Raw genomic sequence first — 18,688 nt, 5'->3', positions numbered from 1 at the left:
TTAGTGTGGCCGCATACATTCGACTTTATACAATCTATTTCCAAAATTCGAATTCTGTAAATTCAGATTAATCCCGTAGTGTAGACATACCCCTAGAAAGACTCAGAGACTGAAACATTGCAGAGTCATTCCAAGCAATGATCGGCGGAAAATCTGCCCCGCTGCTTGCTCTAGAGGAAGACGTAGAAACAATGACCAACAATTTCAACGCTGTAATGAATGAGGCAGCAATGCACATCCTTGAGAAACAACATAAGAAGACAAAACCATGGGTCACAAATGAAATACTACAAATGTGTGACATTAGAAGAGAACTTGAGAGAGACAAGAACAGCACTGAGGGAGCTGATAAATACAGATCAAGAAAGGAATGAAGATGGCCAAGGAGATATGGATTGAAAAACAATGCTCTAAAATTGAAGAGTGTATCAATAATAAAAATAGCAAACGAGCCTTCCAGGTTGTAAAAGATCTGATGAAGGAAAGATGGACCAAAGCTAACGCAATTCAAGACAAAGAAGGGAACAGCCTTACAGAAGAAAGGGACATCATCAATAGGTGGACAAACTACTGCTCTGATCTATACAACCACCAGACAAATGGAGATCCTACTGTCTTAGACAGCCCAGATTCAACAGAGGAGGAGGATTTTGCAATACTACATGAAGAAGTGGAGACAGCTGTGAAATCACTCAAGAAGGGAAAGGCTACACACAGTGACAACATCCCAGCTGAACTGATAAAATTTGGAGGAGAAATAGTAATAGATGTACTCACCAAGATCTGCAACAAGATCTGGCAGACCGGTGAGTGGCCCTCCACATGGACACAATCACTAATCATCACTCTGCCAAAGAAAGGCAACCTGCAATTATGTCAAAATTATCAGACCATAAGCTTAATTAGCCATCCCAGCAAAGTGATGTTGAAAGTCATATTGAACAGATTGAAGCCACAAGCAGAGAATATCATCGCTGAAGAACAGGATGGCTTTCGTGCTGGAAGAAGTACCACAGAACAGATTTTCAACCTTCGTGTTCTATGTGAGAAGTACTTACAACACCAGCAGGACATCTACCATGTCTTTGTTGACTTCAAGAAGGCATTTGACAGAGTATGGCACGAAGCTCCCTGGGCAACCATGAAGAAGAACAATGTTGGTCATAAGCTTATTCTTACCATTAAACAACTGTATGCCAAGGCCAGCAGTGCAGTTCTCATCAATGGCACAACAGGAGAGTGGTTTCGCACCACTGTTGGAGTCCGGCAAGGCTGCCTTCATTCGCCCACACTGTTCAACATCTACTTGGAGTGCATAATGACTGATGCCCTAGAAGATCACATGTGCACAGTCAGCATTCAGGGGCAGACAATCTCAAATCTTCGGTTTGCTGATGACATTGATGGCCTGGCGGGCAGCAAAGATGAACTTGCCAACCTTGTGAAACAATTGGATGAAACCTCTGCAAAATACGGCATGGAAATCAGTGCAGAGAAAACCAAGCTGATGACAGACAAATGTGATGGGATCAGCTCACATATCACTGTCAGTGGACAAGAGCTGGAGACAGTGAAACAGTGCAAATATTTGGGGGCAATCGTCACTGATGAAGGATCCAAGGCAGAAATTCGGCAGGAAATTTGGGCAAGTGGCTGGGTCATTACACATATTGAATCTATTCCCCCATGTTATGTATCCTCACACCTTCTTGTCAACTGTCTAAAATGGGCCATCTTGATTATCACTACAAAAGTTTTTTTTCTCCTGCTGATAATAGCTCATTTTAATTAATTAGCCTCTTTCAGTTGGTATGGCTACTTCCACTTTTTCATGTTCTCTGTATGTATATATATCTTCTTACTATATGTTCCATTCTATGCATCTGATGAAGTGGGCTGTAGCCCACAAAAGCTTATGCTCAAATAAATTTGGTGCCACAAGTACTCCTGTTCTTTTTGTGCAAACAACAGCAGCAGTGGCAAAACTAAAGCCAATTTGGAGGAATAAGAACATCTCCCTGGAATCCAAACTGAAACTGCTGCATGCATTGGTCATCTGTATTTTTCTGTATGCGTGTGAGACATAGACCCTTATGGCAGAACTTGAACAGAAAATACAGGTAGTAGAGATGAGATACTTCCGTAAAATCCTGGGCATCTCCTACTTCGACCATGTCACTAATGAAGAGGTCCGCAACATTATCACCCAATGCACTGGGTCATATGAAGACCTCCTGACAACCGTGAAGAAGTGCAAGCTGAAGTGATATGGCCATGTAACAAGATCATCTGGCCTATCCAAGATCATCCTCCAAGGGACAGTACAGGGGAAGAGAAGAAGAGGTAGACAGAAGAAGAGATGGATTGACAACATAAAAGAGTGGACAGGAATGGACTGCGGAGACTCAAGCACTGACACACAATCGTCAGGGGTGGAGACAATTGGTTGATTGCTCATCAATGATGGTGCCCCAACAACCAATGCGGTTATGGGAGTGATGATGATGATGAAGCTACTGTTACTGACTCTTAAAATCAACACATGAATATGTTATAGCTATTTACTATACCCTATCCAGTATAAGACAATCACTTGCCACAACAACATTACTTGGTCTCGCTATGGGTATCTGAGATGCAGAGTGCACGGAACATGTTACTTTTTAAGTTAAAAAGAAATGCCAGTTGTCTAATAAGCTCACCATGTGCTTCCCAGGCCCACGTGCATATTTTATAACTGTTTTGGTTTGATAACATAGATTTCCACACACACACATACTCCTTCTTGCCCTAGTTTTCTTTTTCAAAGCTAACAAAATGAAGTTAACAGTTGGCAGCTGGGATTTTTCTTGCCACAAAGTAACAAGAAAAAAAAGCCACAGAGGTGGATTTGGGATGAGAAGGGAAGCTGCAGCTGTGAAGTGAAGCTGGAGAGTTACTAACTCTTTTTCTTAAATTTCTTTATAGGCATTCACAAAGAAAGCAAGAAAAGCGATCAAAAAGCCAAGTCTATTGCACAGGGCATGCCTGTGGAAGGAAAGGGGATGAGGGGAAAATAATGTCATTCAAATCAGTATGAGTAAGGTGGCAGTGGGGACTCCCCTCTCTGGTAATCAGTTCCAGACTCCCACCCCATTGTTGCCTCGAGGATGCAGGAATTCACCCAGAAATAATTCCAATCCCTTCCTCACTATCAGCAAACAGTCAGTGTTGCCTGGAATCCAACAGTCACTGATCAGGATACTTCTCTTTAGGCTTTGCTGATTCCCATGTGTGGGGCAGGCTCACTGGGACACACACTCAGACTGCTCTCTGGGTCTGTCCTACAGCCTGAGCACAGAGCCAAGCCCGCAGTGCCTCTGTAGCAACACATGCCCCGTCCTAAAGCCTGCAGTCCCTTTTCCAATATGGCAATCCCATTCTCCCTATTTGGAGTGAGCAGAGTTGGCAATATGTAGTAGGGGCAAGATTTCAAGCCACCTCCCCATCTGCTCATGCCCCAGCCAAATCAGATCTCTGGGGACAGGGACAGTCTTCCTCGAGCTGCTGATCTGTGGAGGGTACGCTCCACACACACTTCATAACAGCAGCTACAAAAATATTATTGGCCAGTTTGGCACAGCTATTGTCCATAGTCCTGATCCTGCAAACACTTCTGCATGCTCAGTGACAGTGCTCCCCTCGCACACGTCACATCAGCCCCACACTAACCCCTGGACCATTCTTATGAGTTAGCTAGTGCTTTCCATACACAAAATTGTCATTTCATAAGAAGATCCAGTCATCCCGCATACTATTGCTTTTTTGTGTGTCATTTCCCTGCAGGAATATAAGAGTTGAGGTTACTACTCTTAAATGTGGTGACACACTAATGTAACAATGTCTTCCATCAGTCTTCAATTGCAACTCTGGGCCCACTTAGTTAAATGAAGCTGTGATGCTCTGTACCTCGGGGGAACACCCAGCACCCCCATGTTCATCCTTGTAAAATGATTGTGTGTTATCCAATGCAAAGTTTGTCATGTCGGGTGTCTTCGGAAGGCTCATGATGCACTGAGCATTGTCGTTACGGTAATGTTATAGTAAGGTTATAATTTCATGTATGTAATTATGAGGCTGAAAATGTATCCTCATGGCTTAAAATAAGCCCAAGCAAAAACAGAGATGCAGTTCACACCTCATCAGGGCATGTATGGGACAAACCCAGCCCAGCCTCACAGGAACAAAGGACTCTGGCCTAGATAGCAACAAAAGAATCTGTTGGACTCTCCAGGGAGTCACCCCCCTTCCTTTGGTCAGTTTAGAACTGCAATGAGGTAATGCTCACCTGACTCTGAAGGGGGGGCAAAGCCAAGAGGGAAGAAAGAACATGATAAAAGGGAGAGACATTTGCCATGCTCTTCCTCTCTCGTCCACCTACATCTACAGACACCACACCAAGCGACTGAAGCACTGATCAAAGGGGAGAGCCTGGGTGAAGAGCAACCCGCCAGTCTGTGGTGAGAAGCATCTAAGTTTGTAAGGGCATTGAAAGTGTTAAGATCAGCTTAGAATGTGTTTTGCTTTTATTTCATTTGACCAAATCTGACTTGTTATGCTTTGATTGATAATCACTTAAAATTTCTCTTTGTAGTTAATAAATCTGTTTGTTCTACCTGAAGCAGTGCATTTGGTTTGAAGCGTGTCAGAGACTCCCCTTGGGATAACAAGCCTGGTACATATCGATTTCTTTGTTAAACTGACAAACTCATATAAGCTTGCAGCGTCCGGTGGGCATAACTGGACACTGCAAGACGGAGGTTCCTAGGGTTGTGTCTGGGAACGGAGATACTGGCTAGTGTCATTCGATTGCACAATCCAAGGAGCAGCTTACATTCTAGAGGCTGTGCATGAACAGCACAGGAGTGGGGTTCTGACAGCAGAGCAGGGTAAGGCTGGCTCCCAGAGTCAAGGATTGGAGTGACCTAGCAGATCACTGGTCCAGATAACACCAGAGGGGAACGTCACAGTAGCCCAATGAAAGTTTTACCATCACTTTATAAACTAAAAGTCTAGTGTGTGTTCTGATGTTGTGATTGTTGAACACCCACCTGGTGGGACAGTCTGCCAAAGGCAGGGCTGGCACAGTTGATTCTGTGCTGAATCTCAACATCTACGTCTGCCCTCTGTGAGAGATGGCTGCCAAGATAGGCAAAGTATTCTACATTTTCCAGTTCTTCGTTGTCGATGTAGATCTTCCTTGATGGGTCTGATGATTGACCAGGGACTGGCTGGTGGAGAGCTTTTGTTTTGCCAATGTTCAGAGTTAGCCTTAGGCTTTTGTAAGCTTCAGAGAAGCAATTAAGGGTCTTTGTAGATCCTCCTTTGTGTGCAACTACAGCACAATCATCTGCGTACTGGAGTTCAGTTATTATTGCCGATATTACTTTAGTTCTGGCATGGAGACGGGAAAGGTTGAAGAGGTTGCTGTCAATTAGATATTGGATGCCAATGTCCTGTGGTAGATCGTCTTGGGTTAATGTTTTCATAGCTGCTAAGATGGAGAAAAGGGTGGGTGCCAGTACACAGCCTTGTTTTACATCAGTTCGGATGACAAAGGGCTCAGAAATAGAGCCACTGCACAGGATGGAGGCAGTCATCTGGTCGTGGAAGAGTCTTACAATAGTGATAAATTTGCTTGGACAGCCAAACTTTGGCATGATTTTCCACAGAGCCTCACAGTTGACAGAGTCAAAGTCTTTGGTCAGATCGAAAAGGCCATATACAGCCCCTGGTGGTGTTCTTGACATTTTTCCTGGATCTGCCTGGCTGTGAAAATCATGTTGGTAGTGCCTCGTGATGGTCTGAAGCCGCACTGCCGCTGTGGAAGTACTTCCTCTGAAGAGGGAGCAGGCAATTCAGTAAGATTCTAGCAAGAATCTTCCCAGCGATGGAGAGGAGGGCAATACCTCACCAGTTGCCACAGTCGGCCCTGTCTCCCTTTTTGAAAATCGTGACGATGGTAGCATTATGTCAGTCAGCAGGGATTTCTTTGGTATGCTAGATTTTGACGAGCTGCAAGTGAAGCTTGTTAGTCAGTGTTTCTCCCCCCCACTTTCAGTACTTCAGCTGGTATGCCATCAGGACCTGGTGCTTTATTGTTCTTCATTTGTTTAATTGCTTTGCAGACCTCCTCAGGTGTTGGGGGGGTTGGCAAGAGTTTCGCAGATCGGGTGCAGAGGGATGGAGTTGCTGGTGTCATCAGTCACAGTCGATTCTCGATTTAGAAGGAGTGTTTTCAGGATTTTATTAAAAATACGGTTTTCAAAATTAAGTTGAATATTTGTAAGTCCCTCCTGAAAACTGACCTGCTGCCTTCAGTGAATCTATATGACCTTTTCAAGGCATTGCCAAGTATTATGTTGACCACACTGCTTATATGTTGTTCCTTTTCTGCTTAACCTGTGTCTGTCAGTTCTTCGATTTTAAGCTCCTTGGGGGAGTGACCATGCCTTCTTGTCAGCCTAGAAGATATTTACCTACTGTGAACGAATAAATGTAAGCATTTAAATGCTCCTCTGCAGAGTCCGAGGACATAACACTGTAAGTGGACCCCATAAATAAGTTCATAGAGTCCCTTTGGACAGCTTAGAAGAGCAGCTTTTCCCATGCTCTGTTCCCCTCACCTAAGCCACTCCAACTCACTGCTTTCTCTGGTGGCTGCCATCTTTCCCTTTCTTTTTTTCCACCCCTCTTCCACTTGTGGCTGTCCCCCTCACTCCCATGTCCTTGCACATTAAGCTAATTCTGAGCCTCCCAACTTATCCAGCTCATTGATAGCTCTGTAGAGCACAAGACAACACCAAACAGTCCCCCAGCACAGCACACGTGAGGCAGGAGACAGTTAGCAGCTCTCTCCCCAAATATACCTCAGAGAGCTGGCTGCATCAGGAGCCACCATGGGAGTGGGGAGCAGATCAGAGAGCCATGCGGGGGAGCAGCAAGCCTTTAAGGAACTGCCAGCTGTTTCCCCACATCCCTAACAGTAGCAGGAGTGCATTAGTATTAGAGCCTGGGATGGGCAGGACATCCTGTCACCTCATCATCATCCCATCCTTCTATCAGTCTAGGATTTCATAGATTGTCTATCACTCTGATAGTAGCTGGGTACTTCTTGCTTCTGTCCCAACAGATCAGACAGGAGGAGTGGCAGTCTAGGATTTCATTTTGGCTCCTGTCCCCAAGTGCTGATTGCAGATCCTCAGTCTCTTGGTCCCTCAGAACTGGGAGGGGATGGAGGGAACACGACTATCTGGGGGCAATTACTCCCATGGATCAGTCTAATGTAAAATGCAAAAAGTAAACAGCATAGATTCTAGGGAAATACATTAGATTCTTGCAGTTTTTAATAATTTCAACAATCTAGCAACAAGGAATAAAAAAAATACGTGTATTAGATCCTCAGGTGTATTTGTGCTCTGTCTGCTTTCTCTCTCAGTAGTAGTTCCAACTTCTCCATTGTGACTACCTTCCATACTTCAATAATCTATTCCAGGATTGGTAAAGTAAAAAGGTGCATCCTCTTTCTAAACTTAATTACATGTTAAGCTGGAGAGTTTTATCTTCGTCTACTGATGGAAAACAGCAGTTTGCTGATTGAAAGACACCATAGGAAGCTGTACCCATGAATTGGTGGATATAATTCAGTTTGTTATTTATAAAGCTTATTGGGTAGCAATTCTTTTTGTTCCACTTGTCTTGCTTTTCTGTATGGCTTGGTTCAGCCTCTGCAAACCTGTCTTAAAATTCTAGTCTACTGTATATTCAGTTTGTTCATTTAGGCTGGTTTATACATGTGCATAATGAACAACAGCATATTTACATAGCTTTATGCTTCTATGGAGATTTTGAACAACTTGCATTAGAAAAATACACAGATTGAGTGAACAGATAACTCCATTATGTGTTGTCTAAGGAAGTAAATCCTGTTCTGCTACAAAATTAATTGAAACCTCCAGCAAGCAAAACAACCCCTAAACTCCACAAAAGGAGAGTCTTCTTTCAACTTTAAAAAGCCAATATTTGAAACAAAATATTTTGTCTTCTCACAGTGACATGTGTTTGCATACACGAATGCTTGTTTTTAACTGGCCTCAAGGGTGTTTTTGAGTCAATATTTTTTGAGACACAAAACAAATGTGACATTATGAATACACAGGGCCAAATCCTCAGCTGGTGTCAACTGGTATAGCTCTACGGACTTCAATAGAGTTGTGTTGATTTACACCAGCTCAGAATCCAGCCTACAGTCAAGCCTGTTCTAGAAGATAATGTCTTTGCAGACATGTGACTCACTGACTGCATGCTCCCACGTGGCTAGGCCTGGAAGGCTCTCCAGCTTTCAGTCCCCATGCCCACACTCGCTCCAGGCCAGTGGTGTTCTGCTTCCTCCCACATCAGCTGTCTGCAGACAATTCCCACAGCTCCTTCCTGGGCTCACTGTGTACCTGTGTTTTTCCTCAGAACCCACAATCTCTCCACAGCCTCTCCAGGTTCAAGGTTTTTTTTCCAGGATAGGAACTTGCAGCCGGGCCCTAGCATCCCCCAACAAATCCCACGTGAAAATAGAAACTTAAATCACTTTGGCCTTACTCCTTGAACTTTCACCCCTCTTAAGTTTCCCCTTTGCTCTCTTCTTCAGCTGAACACCCCCCAAGAGATCTAAATTATGCCCATTTATCAAGGCTCACCAGCAGAGCTTGCTCCACTCCAGTGGCTTCTCTGCTGTCCTCTTGCCAGCATCCTCTGTTCAGGCCAGGCCAGGCCAGGCCAGGCAATGCAACACCTCCTCCTTTAGCCCTGAAGCTCTTCCTTTATAGTAGCTACCCAGCTGGGTCTCATCCTTAGTTGGGCCTGCCATGCCCTGTAGTTGCCTAATTGAGTCTCTAGCTCCCCTTAACACTTTCAGGGCCAGTACAGGATACACACTCCTTTACAATCTTATATCATTGAATTCAATGGGAGTTTTGCTTCATTAAAAACTGAGTAAAGACTACAGCAATTGGCCCCATAGCATAGATATTAAGTAAAGATTAACATTTTTCTTTTCAGAATATTTAAGGCCATCAAAAAATAGCATCTCAGCTTATATTTTACTACTCCTTGAAAAAAATGTGAATTTAGTTATTGTGAAAGATACCAGCGTGAGAGCGCTGAAGAACGGCATAATCTGTTTATCCACAGAACAGACACTGTTGCATTGTTAGGGGGGGTACAAATCCTACCCTATCCATGTATTTCAAATCTCCCCTAAAAGGACAAGCTCTTAGAGACAGAACAGTGCAGATCCATGCTGTTAAAAATCTTTAGCCTCTTTGCTGAAAATGCCAACAAAGATGCTAAAGGTGGTGGATATGGGGAATGCTGGCAGTTGTCCAATGAGGACTGAATGAAGTCTACCAATTTAATTTCACATAGTTCCCAAACAACCATTAGCAAGGAAGGATTTTCAATCGAATTTCCACTGAAAATGCCACAGTGACTCTGGATGTCTGAGTTTTAGGAGGCTACATTAGTTTTCACTTGAAAAACTAATCACAGTTGTAAGAATTTCAATAATGCCAAAATACTTCTTCTGGGGGGAAGATCTGCTAATATTGCCTAACGTCTTCCAATCTACACAAGCTTGAAAACACCAATATTTGTTAGTGTACATAAGCAAGAGATACTTAATCATAGGCTGAATCTTCCCCCATGTTTCCTAGCAAATGATGAGTGAGATTTCAAGGGAAGACATGTTGTCTTGGAGGCGATCAGCTGACAGTATTTATTAAAGGGGCTGGAAGGTCAAGCCAGGAGCAGCACAAATCCTTGGTGACTTCTGCTGAAATGGAAATGGACCATTTATTGAAATGCAACAATATGAAAGATAGTCTAGAAAGTCTTTCACGGACCATGGGAACCACAACACGGAATGAATCGGGGAAATTCACCTAGTGTCAGTGAATAGTTTGCTTTGTTTAATGAGTTAATACTTTTACTCAAATTAGGCTGGTATAATTTTATTTTATTCTCAGGGCTCATCCGTCTATTGTCCCACTCTGGAAGACACAGAGAATTTTATTTTATTCATTAGGTCTGCTACTATCGTGATTTCCTTTGTGCTGATCAAACAGAAATGGTAGCATCTGCACATCCTTTTGGGGCATGACATGATAAAGCCAAGTGCTATCAAATACTCAGAAATCTGTAGCTTGTACAGTTAAAGACCTTAAATAGGAAGCTGCAGCTGGCTGATAAAACATGTCAAAGACTGTATTTGGCAAGTATACTGCATTTTTTAAATGTTTTTTCTTTCAGTAACAGTTGCACACGAATGTGAAGTGGATGTTTAGCTTCACGGTGAAGTAAAAACTATATTACGGACTATGGCCAGTCTTACTGGCCTTGGGTCCTTATGCATGATTCCACTGTAAAAATATTATTATACTTCTGTATAAGTTGTACATACTGTGACAGAGTGGGATATGTCTACATCAAACTGTGAACTCCATTTAGTTTTGTTATCACCATTTTGTTTCAAGACCTCCAGCAAAACTTTTTATAGAATCATTTGGTTGCATTTAAGAGGTGCTGGAAGGGCATAAATCTGGTGAAAGCTAGTACATGTCTGGCTGAGGGAAAAAGGCACTGAAGAGCGCTTACCCACTGGCTGGAGAGTAGATACCCCAAGCTGGCAAGTCAAAGAAAAGGAGACTTCAAATAAATCAAAGTGTGAATGTAAGCAATTACCAACATGTTTTATCTTTATTTCTAGTTTATTAACTTTTGTTGAATGCGACTCATGCCAAGTGGCAGAGTATTGGATCAGGCCCGATATGTGAAATGAGTTTGACAACCCTGGATTAGAGTTTCTCTGCCGAGACACATGGCAACAAGGATCAGACTGTTTTTAAGGAAGGGTGCACTCTGTGGAAGGGGTGGTGAGTCTAGTCCTATATGCCGGAAGAAAAGGCTGGAGGGAAAGACTCTGCCTAGCCTGAACAGTGGACCAGACCTCAACTCACCGAAGGAGTGAGATCAGACTAAGTGATGGCAAAGGAGGTGGGGGGGGGAGGCATTTTAGGACTTTCGCTGTTTTCAAAAAATTTTAATTCTCTTGTGCTTTTAAGAGTAAAGTGACTGATGGTTAAGAAATTGCTTTGCTAAGCCTGTCTTGGATTGCTTTCATGGCATGTTGTCTTCAAAGGAGATAAACTAGGAAAGAGAATACCCACATCCAGGTGGAACATTGGGGGAGTGCATATATGTAACTAGGGGCTCAGGAGGTCTGAGACGCTGGTTTCAGAACCTAGGCAGCCGGGCTGCAGAACCACACAACCCAAGGAAGAACTTGGACAAGAAATCTGTGCCTGGGAATGTGCCCCTGAGAGTGGAATCAGTCAGACCCAGAGGATTTAGAAGCTCAAAGCGCCCCAGATTGGGCCCACTTACAACAGACTGCTGACTATCCAAAAGAGAGGCACCTGGCCAGCTTGTAACACAGACACTTAATATTTGCAGGGTATTTTGACTTTTATGTTTATTGAATGTAAACATTAAAAGCTAATCATTATAACACATGCAAGCAAGTGCCATGGTTTGGAGAAACATTTTATGACAATTATTTAAATAAAATATAGTGTCCCCTTTCATGTCATCAATTTTTAAGTAGAATTTCCTATTTAGGCCAATAAAGTGTTCCACTTAAAAATCAGTGACACAGTAGGGACCAGTATGCTGATCACGGATTTAAAACAAACAAACAAACCCACACACACATAAAAATTCCCCGGTGTGAATTTCTGAATGAAGACATGTTTGAGTCTATTAATCTTTTCAAAAGCAAGAAACATTTAATTTTGCTCTTCAAGGATTTGAGCTTAAACCCTACAGGGGGTTTTACTTACATAATTGAATAAAATTTACATAAAATTGCCAAAATTATATTGTTATAGGAAAAAGATCCACTATCATCATCCTTTGGTCCTTGGTCAGTCTGTAACAACATTTGAAAATTAGCTCCACTTCTAATAGTTTCTTCAGCTGAATTAACAGCAGTGTCCAAAGAACACACAATATCATGACCCAGCTCTGAACTGTAATATGATGAGCCTGGAGTGTCATAAATAAAAGGTGCCTCATTAATACTTGATGTAGAGGCACTGGCATATGCTTGTTCTGAATCTGCTTCATTTGGAGTTACTGTAATAACTGAGTACAGATGGCTTCTGTTTTCATTTGAAGGAAAGGCATAATCATAAGCAGGAAATTGATCATGTGATTGCACATTAGAGGGAGATTGGATGATAGTGATGAATTCAGATAAAAAAATTGTCAGTGTAATGGAGCAAGGAAGATTTTGACTCATCAACAAAGATGTGACACTCCAGATTATGTTCAGTCACAACACTGAAGTGGCTGTTTGGGCTAATCATTGGCTCTTAGTCAGTCAGCACCACACAAGACTGTCAATTTATGCTTCCACTGTGCTTCACAATTCAGTGAAGAAGTGCTATGCTTCTGCTGAAAAATTCAGCTAAAATATTTCCGTAGCTGCCAACATTTTGAACGTTTCCTGCATGTGCTGCAGGGTGATGCAGAGTTCTTCTGGAGGTCATGTTGTTGATTTTGCTCCTCAGATATTTTCTGAGCATTAGGCTTTCTCCTTATCAAAAGCTCTCTCTCATCATCTCACAAATTCTTCACAGTCTCAACTGCGCTGGCTGACCTGAAAATCTGCTGTCATACAACATTTTATTGTCTGTTGGTGAAACGGCCTTCCCAAAGGATGTATGACTCACCCAAACTCCCAGTTCTTTAAGAGTGGCAAAAAAAAAAGTCATTCTGCAAAGGTGTAAAGAAATACTCCTTTAAAACCACAATCAGCTTTTATAGTGGGGAGGGAAGAGTGACAAGGCTGCTTGCAGAGTGCACGCTTATTTTTGTTTTCTGATCACTTCTGTACATAAGGCAACATAGAATTTATGCAAACAGGTAGTTAAGACAGACATATTATCAACAGGTTTCAGAGTAGCAGCCGTGTTAGTCTGTATCCGCAAAAAGAACAGGAGTACTTGTGGCACCTTAGAGACTAACAAATTTATTAGAGCATAAGCTTTCGTGGGCTACAACCCAGTTCTTCGGATGCATATTATCAACATACATTTACCAACCTCTTCTCCTGTGAATTTCTAGTGCTAGCTCTCAGTGAAGAACTTCTACCCATTGAAGACTTTTCAGCCACTGATGCCACAACCTACAAAGAGAAAAGAGAGAGTGATCACTATTCCACAGGAATATGTGGACTTGTTTTAATAAACTTTTCCTGATCAAAGAAATGGTGTTAATTAGTTTGGTGACAAAAAGAGGGGGAGGGGAGGATAGCTTTTGTTTAGAAACCTAGTATAAATCTCAAAGTTGAAAATAGCCAGTTGATCAAGAGTGATTAGAAAAGGATACATTTTGCAAATATGTGCCAATCCTTCTGGCCAGAAGGTAGAGACATAATTAACTCTTTCAATAAAAGATTTTCTTCTGTAACATCAACACTTCTGTACTCAAATTTTATTTCCAGGTAAACAGGTTTGTAAAATGTATTGAGAAATTACCCTTACGTTGTAAGGCCCTGATCCTGCAAAGATTAGTTATAACGGTACAAAACCTGTGTGTAGGTAAGATGTAAGACTTATGGATTTAGAGTAGAAAAGAAACTAAACAAAATCTAAACTGTTAGTGGAATGAAGAGATTAAAATGCTACTGCTCCCTCAGTGAAGTGTTTGCACAAATAAAAGCAACAAACCAAAAAATACAAATAAAAGTGGAACTAGCAAAATGTGTCAAAACCATAAACATTTTAGTCATCCTTCCCTATATCTGTTATCTGCATCTTGCCTCTTGAGATTTTGAGCTGCTTGGGGCATGGACTTTGTCTGTAAAACACCCCTCTCTCTTTTGGTACAACATATATTTTAAAAAAACCTAGATAAATATATAATCACTTCTACTTACTATACAGTCTTCTGCCTGTATAGGTCTCAAGCAGTGGATTAAATTGATGTGGACACAGCAGCAAAAGGAGGATAGACATATGCATGGAATTAAGCAGCAGGCTGCAACTTTATTAAACTTTTAACACAAGGGTGGGGCACTACCTGCCCATCACCCATACTCTCCTATACCAGGCATTTAATTGGTTCCAGTGCAGGGCCTACAGGGCTCCTTACCATATAAACTAGCGTTTCCCAAACTTTTTTGGCCACGGAACACTTTTTAGCCTATTATGGAACACTTCTAATATTATTTTGTAGTCGTTTGGTTTTCAAATAAAAAATTGCGTTATTTATGCTAAAATATATTTTATTTTATAAAACAAAGCAAAAATACAAATTTAAAATAACTTGAACTAACAATTTCTAACTGGAAAGAGCGTATAAAGTAGTACAAAAATCAAGTGCAAGAGTCAAAATTAAAAAGTGTTCTACTTAAAAAAAACAACCTGTTTTTATATATACACAAACACCAAACAAATTAGATTTTTACTAGGAAAATCTATTTTTATAAACAGAAATACAAATTTGGATTTAATGGGATTGGTGTTTCTGCGTTTTTCTATCACAAATTCGCTTAATATTAGGAATAATGCTGGAAAGTTGAATCCTCGTGTCAGGCGCAGCATCAAGTCTATTCCTATATTTGGTTTTTGTTGCAGTATAATACGAAAATCCCGTCTCACACAAATAAGTTGTAGCAAAAGGAAGGAGCACTCGAACTGCACATTTAGCCACATTAGGGTACTCTTCTATTAGGCTGCTCCAAAATTATTCAGCGGAAGCTCCTTAAACTTTTGTTTCAAATCAGAATCAGAAATTAAGTCAATTAGGCTTTCATAATCGTGCGCAGTAAAGTCGACTGGTTTGGCTGTAATTACAAATGGATTTCGAACCCAAGCATTATCATCAGTAGTTGTAGGAAAATATTCTAATAAAGAGGCCTGCAAGTCACGTAAGTGCTGTAAAATGGTGCTGGAAACTTCTTCCTGGACTGTAGAATTTATTTCAGTCAGAAATTCATTTACTGGGGAAGCAGCCAAAGTTATTCTGTTCTACAGAAGATGCCCAGAATTCCAGTTTCTTTTTTAACAACGAAATTTTATCCATTGTAGTAAAAATGGTCACATTCTTTCCTTGCAGCGACAGATTAATTTCATTTAATTTTGAAAAATATCTGCAAGATATGCAAGTCTCATTAGCCATGAGGAATTTGTCAGACAGTCATTAAATTTTTGTCCTGAAGTGAAGAATACCAGTAATTCACTACGAAGCTCAAAAAGCCTCACAAGCACTTTTCCTCTGGATAGCCACCTCACTTCCGTATGTAAAAGAAGCGCTTTGTGCTGACTACCCATTTCCTCACACAAAATTTTAAATAACCTGGATTGAAGTGGTCGAGATTTGACAAAATTGATAATTTGTACTGCTTCATCGAGCACAATTTTCAGATATGCTGGTATTTTTTTAACTGCAAGTGCTTGTCTGTGTAGAACACAATGGCTCTTAGTGCTTTCTGGTGCCACACTTATTCGCGTTACAGCTCCCTTCATCTTCCCGATCATTGCCCGAGCACCATCAGTACATACATCAATACATTTTTCCCAACTAATTTCATGCTTTCTGATAAAATTGTTGATGCAGTTGAATATTTCTTCTCCAGTTGTGTTGCTTTGCAGAGATTCACATAAGAGCAGGTCCTCTTCAATAATATTATTAAATCTATATTGGACAAATACTAGTAGCACAGCAAGTCCTGAAACGTCAGTGGACTCATCCAGCTGCAATGAATACTCATGGCAAATTTTCAGTCGGCAAACTAGCTCTTTTTCTATGTCATCGGCAAGATCTTTAATACGGCGTGCAGCAGTATTATTTGACAACTGTACAGCATCAATTTTTTTACCAGACTGCTCGCTCAACATGCACGTTACAATACCTTTCGCGCAAGGCTTGATAAGCGTTTCTCCAATAGTGTGAGCTTCTCCGGCAAGCACTATACGGTAACTTACTCGATAAGATGCCTCTGTTGCACTTTTGTTGTCTGTTTTAACAATTTTAATCATCGAAAGTTTACAATTTCCAAGTGAGTCACGCTTCCTCTTGAAAAAACTTATCTTTGTCTTTGTATTCAGCATGCTTGGTTTCCAAATGCCTATGAAGTTTAGCAGGAGCCAATGAACTGTTTGCTAGTATTTTGTTGCACACGACGCACTGCGCATCAGGAACATCTTTATTTCCAACACACATAAAACTGAAATACAAATAACTTTAATCATACTTTTGTTTCGGTCTTTTAACACCTGCTTCTTCTTGTTTTTTGATATACTTCAGTGGAAATTCTTTCACCTTGGATAACTCACTAGTACTAACAGATTTTTCGGCAACAAAAGACTGCGATATTTCAAAGACTCACTTTGAAGTGTCACAATATTTTGCTCGTTTATTTCGGCCACAGTTGGAGTACCAGAAGAACTTGCTTTTCATTTCAAAGTTCCTTCTTTTAGCCACAAATCCATGGTGATTAGGTTTAGTAACAATATTTAGAAATACTGATTTTTGTCAAATTTTGTTTGTCACAAATATTTATATTGTTTTGAGCGAAGCTAGTTTAGTTGTGCTTATCGCACACACAGTAAAGACCCACAGGTTTGAACATGTTGAGTGAATATGTTATATTCAACATGGCATAAAGAGAATGGTGTGTGCATACCACTACAGTTCGCGCAGCCTCGAGCGGAAGGGGTACGACGTCACTAACTGAAACGTGACCGAAAGGGGTAGACGTCAACATGCTTGCGTGCCACGTTCTCTTTACGCCATGATATTCAATACGAGATCTATCAATAACCGGAAAAAGAGTTTTATGTTAAATTATAGTCATTCAAAAAGAGTTGTAAACTACGCTTCAAATATGCCAAATTTAAAATTAAAAAAAATTTAAAGACCCTTTTTTTAAATTATGATTCTTTCACGGAACACCTATTCACATCATGCGGAACACAAGTGTTCCGCGGAACACAGTTTGGGAAACACTGTCCTAGGCTGTTGCAGTGGGTGAATGCTTCCCTCTGCAGCTCTCTCCAAATCTGAAGGCCAATGAGACAGTGGGGTTTGGTCATGCCCTTGACTCCTTTCCCTCTTGTGGTGACTTAGGATTCACTTTCTTTCTCTCCTTAGGAATCTAGTACCAGTCCTTACCATAAGACAGTTACGCATACACACAGTTAATAATTTCAAATTCCTATTTATGACTAACACTCCAAAACAAACTGTTACAGCACAGCAGTTACAATGCACCCTAACTAGACTAACATCACTAATTAGAAATGTGTTATTTTCCTTTAAAATGAAGAACACGGAGCTTACCCCCCCCCACACACACACCCAAAATATATATATATATTTGAAATACCTTACAAAATCAATACAGGGATTGGGACTTCTAACAATCAGAGATCATCTACTATCCTGTAGGCTCACCCTAAGTATTACATTGACAATTAAATAAAAACATTTAAGTGTACTACTGCCACCTTGTCTGAGAACAAGTAGAAACAGCAGATGCAGTTACAGCAATAAGTTTTTTTCGGCTGGACACCATGAAATAAGAAAAAAGAAATGTGGGTTACAATAGCACCAACAATAAAACCAAGAGGACATTTGCAGTCTTAGATATAGATGAGTTGTGGATAAAAAGTCTTTTTATTCATGATAGGTAGCAAATTCTTCACTTTTCTTCTAGGTAGTTTTAAAATGTAAGAAGACAGGACAAAATGCCAGATGGATGTGTCTTGTGATGTTACAAAATATATAATTAAATGAAAATGTCTACATACAGACACACATATTATCATTATTTGTGGATGTATTTTATCATATAAAATACTTGCAGCAAACTTCCAATAAAAGAGTAAATTTACAGTATTGACTACCATTTTTTGCTCATCTTCTTTCCCTCTTCTTTCCTTGTCTCTTGTCTCTTTTAAACTCCAAAGGCCAGATTCTGGTTGGATGTTGCAGTGGGGCGGAATGCCCCACTCCCTGAGAGCGTGGGCTGCGGCAGGCCAGTGCACCTACGCAGACAGGGAGCCAATTAGAGAGGGGCTTATTGGGAGCCAATAAGAGCCCAGATTGGAGGCAGCCAATCAGGGCCAAGCTCAGCCCTATAAAAAGGCTGCCCAGTGAGGGAGCAGTCAGTCTGTCCCAGGCCTTTGACAGGGTAAGGTCTGTCTCCAGGGTGGGAGACTAGCACCTGGGACAGCGCAGTGCTGGGCAGGCCCGGGGGAGCAGAAGGGAACTCCAGCCAGGTGTCTGCCAGGCTGCAGGCCCTGAGGGGAAGGGCCTAGCCGGTGCGAGGGGCGGAAGGGGAAGCGGCCCAGGGACGTGGACAGACGAAGGGAGAGAAGGAGGGCAGAACGGCTGCCACTAGAGGGTCCCTGGGTTGGGACCCAGAGTAGTGGGCGGGCCTGGGTCCCCCCCTTCCCCTTGCCTTAAACCTGGCCGACGGGAGTGGCCGTCTTGGGCTGCACCAACCCCCTGCCAAAAGGGGTGTGACTTTGGGGATGCAGTTGCCCACATTGGCCTGGGGGCAAAGAGACAGCTGATTGACCGCCCCCCC

The 18,688-nt window shown here is 41.7% G+C and overlaps 1 pseudogene; it reads right to left on the bottom strand.

The window, feature by feature from the left end:
* Window positions 1-14,601: 14,601 nt before the first annotated feature.
* LOC113405343 overlaps window positions 14,602-18,688 on the bottom strand; it is a 19,155-nt pseudogene continuing 15,068 nt past the window's right edge.

Source organism: Terrapene carolina, unplaced genomic scaffold (genome assembly GCF_002925995.2).
Source record: "Terrapene carolina triunguis isolate 2854851 unplaced genomic scaffold, T_m_triunguis-2.0 Scaffold35098, whole genome shotgun sequence".
Taxonomy (NCBI): domain Eukaryota; kingdom Metazoa; phylum Chordata; order Testudines; family Emydidae; genus Terrapene; species Terrapene triunguis.
Note: the sequence above shows the minus strand (reverse complement) of the source record. Positions and strands in the feature narration are given on the sequence as shown.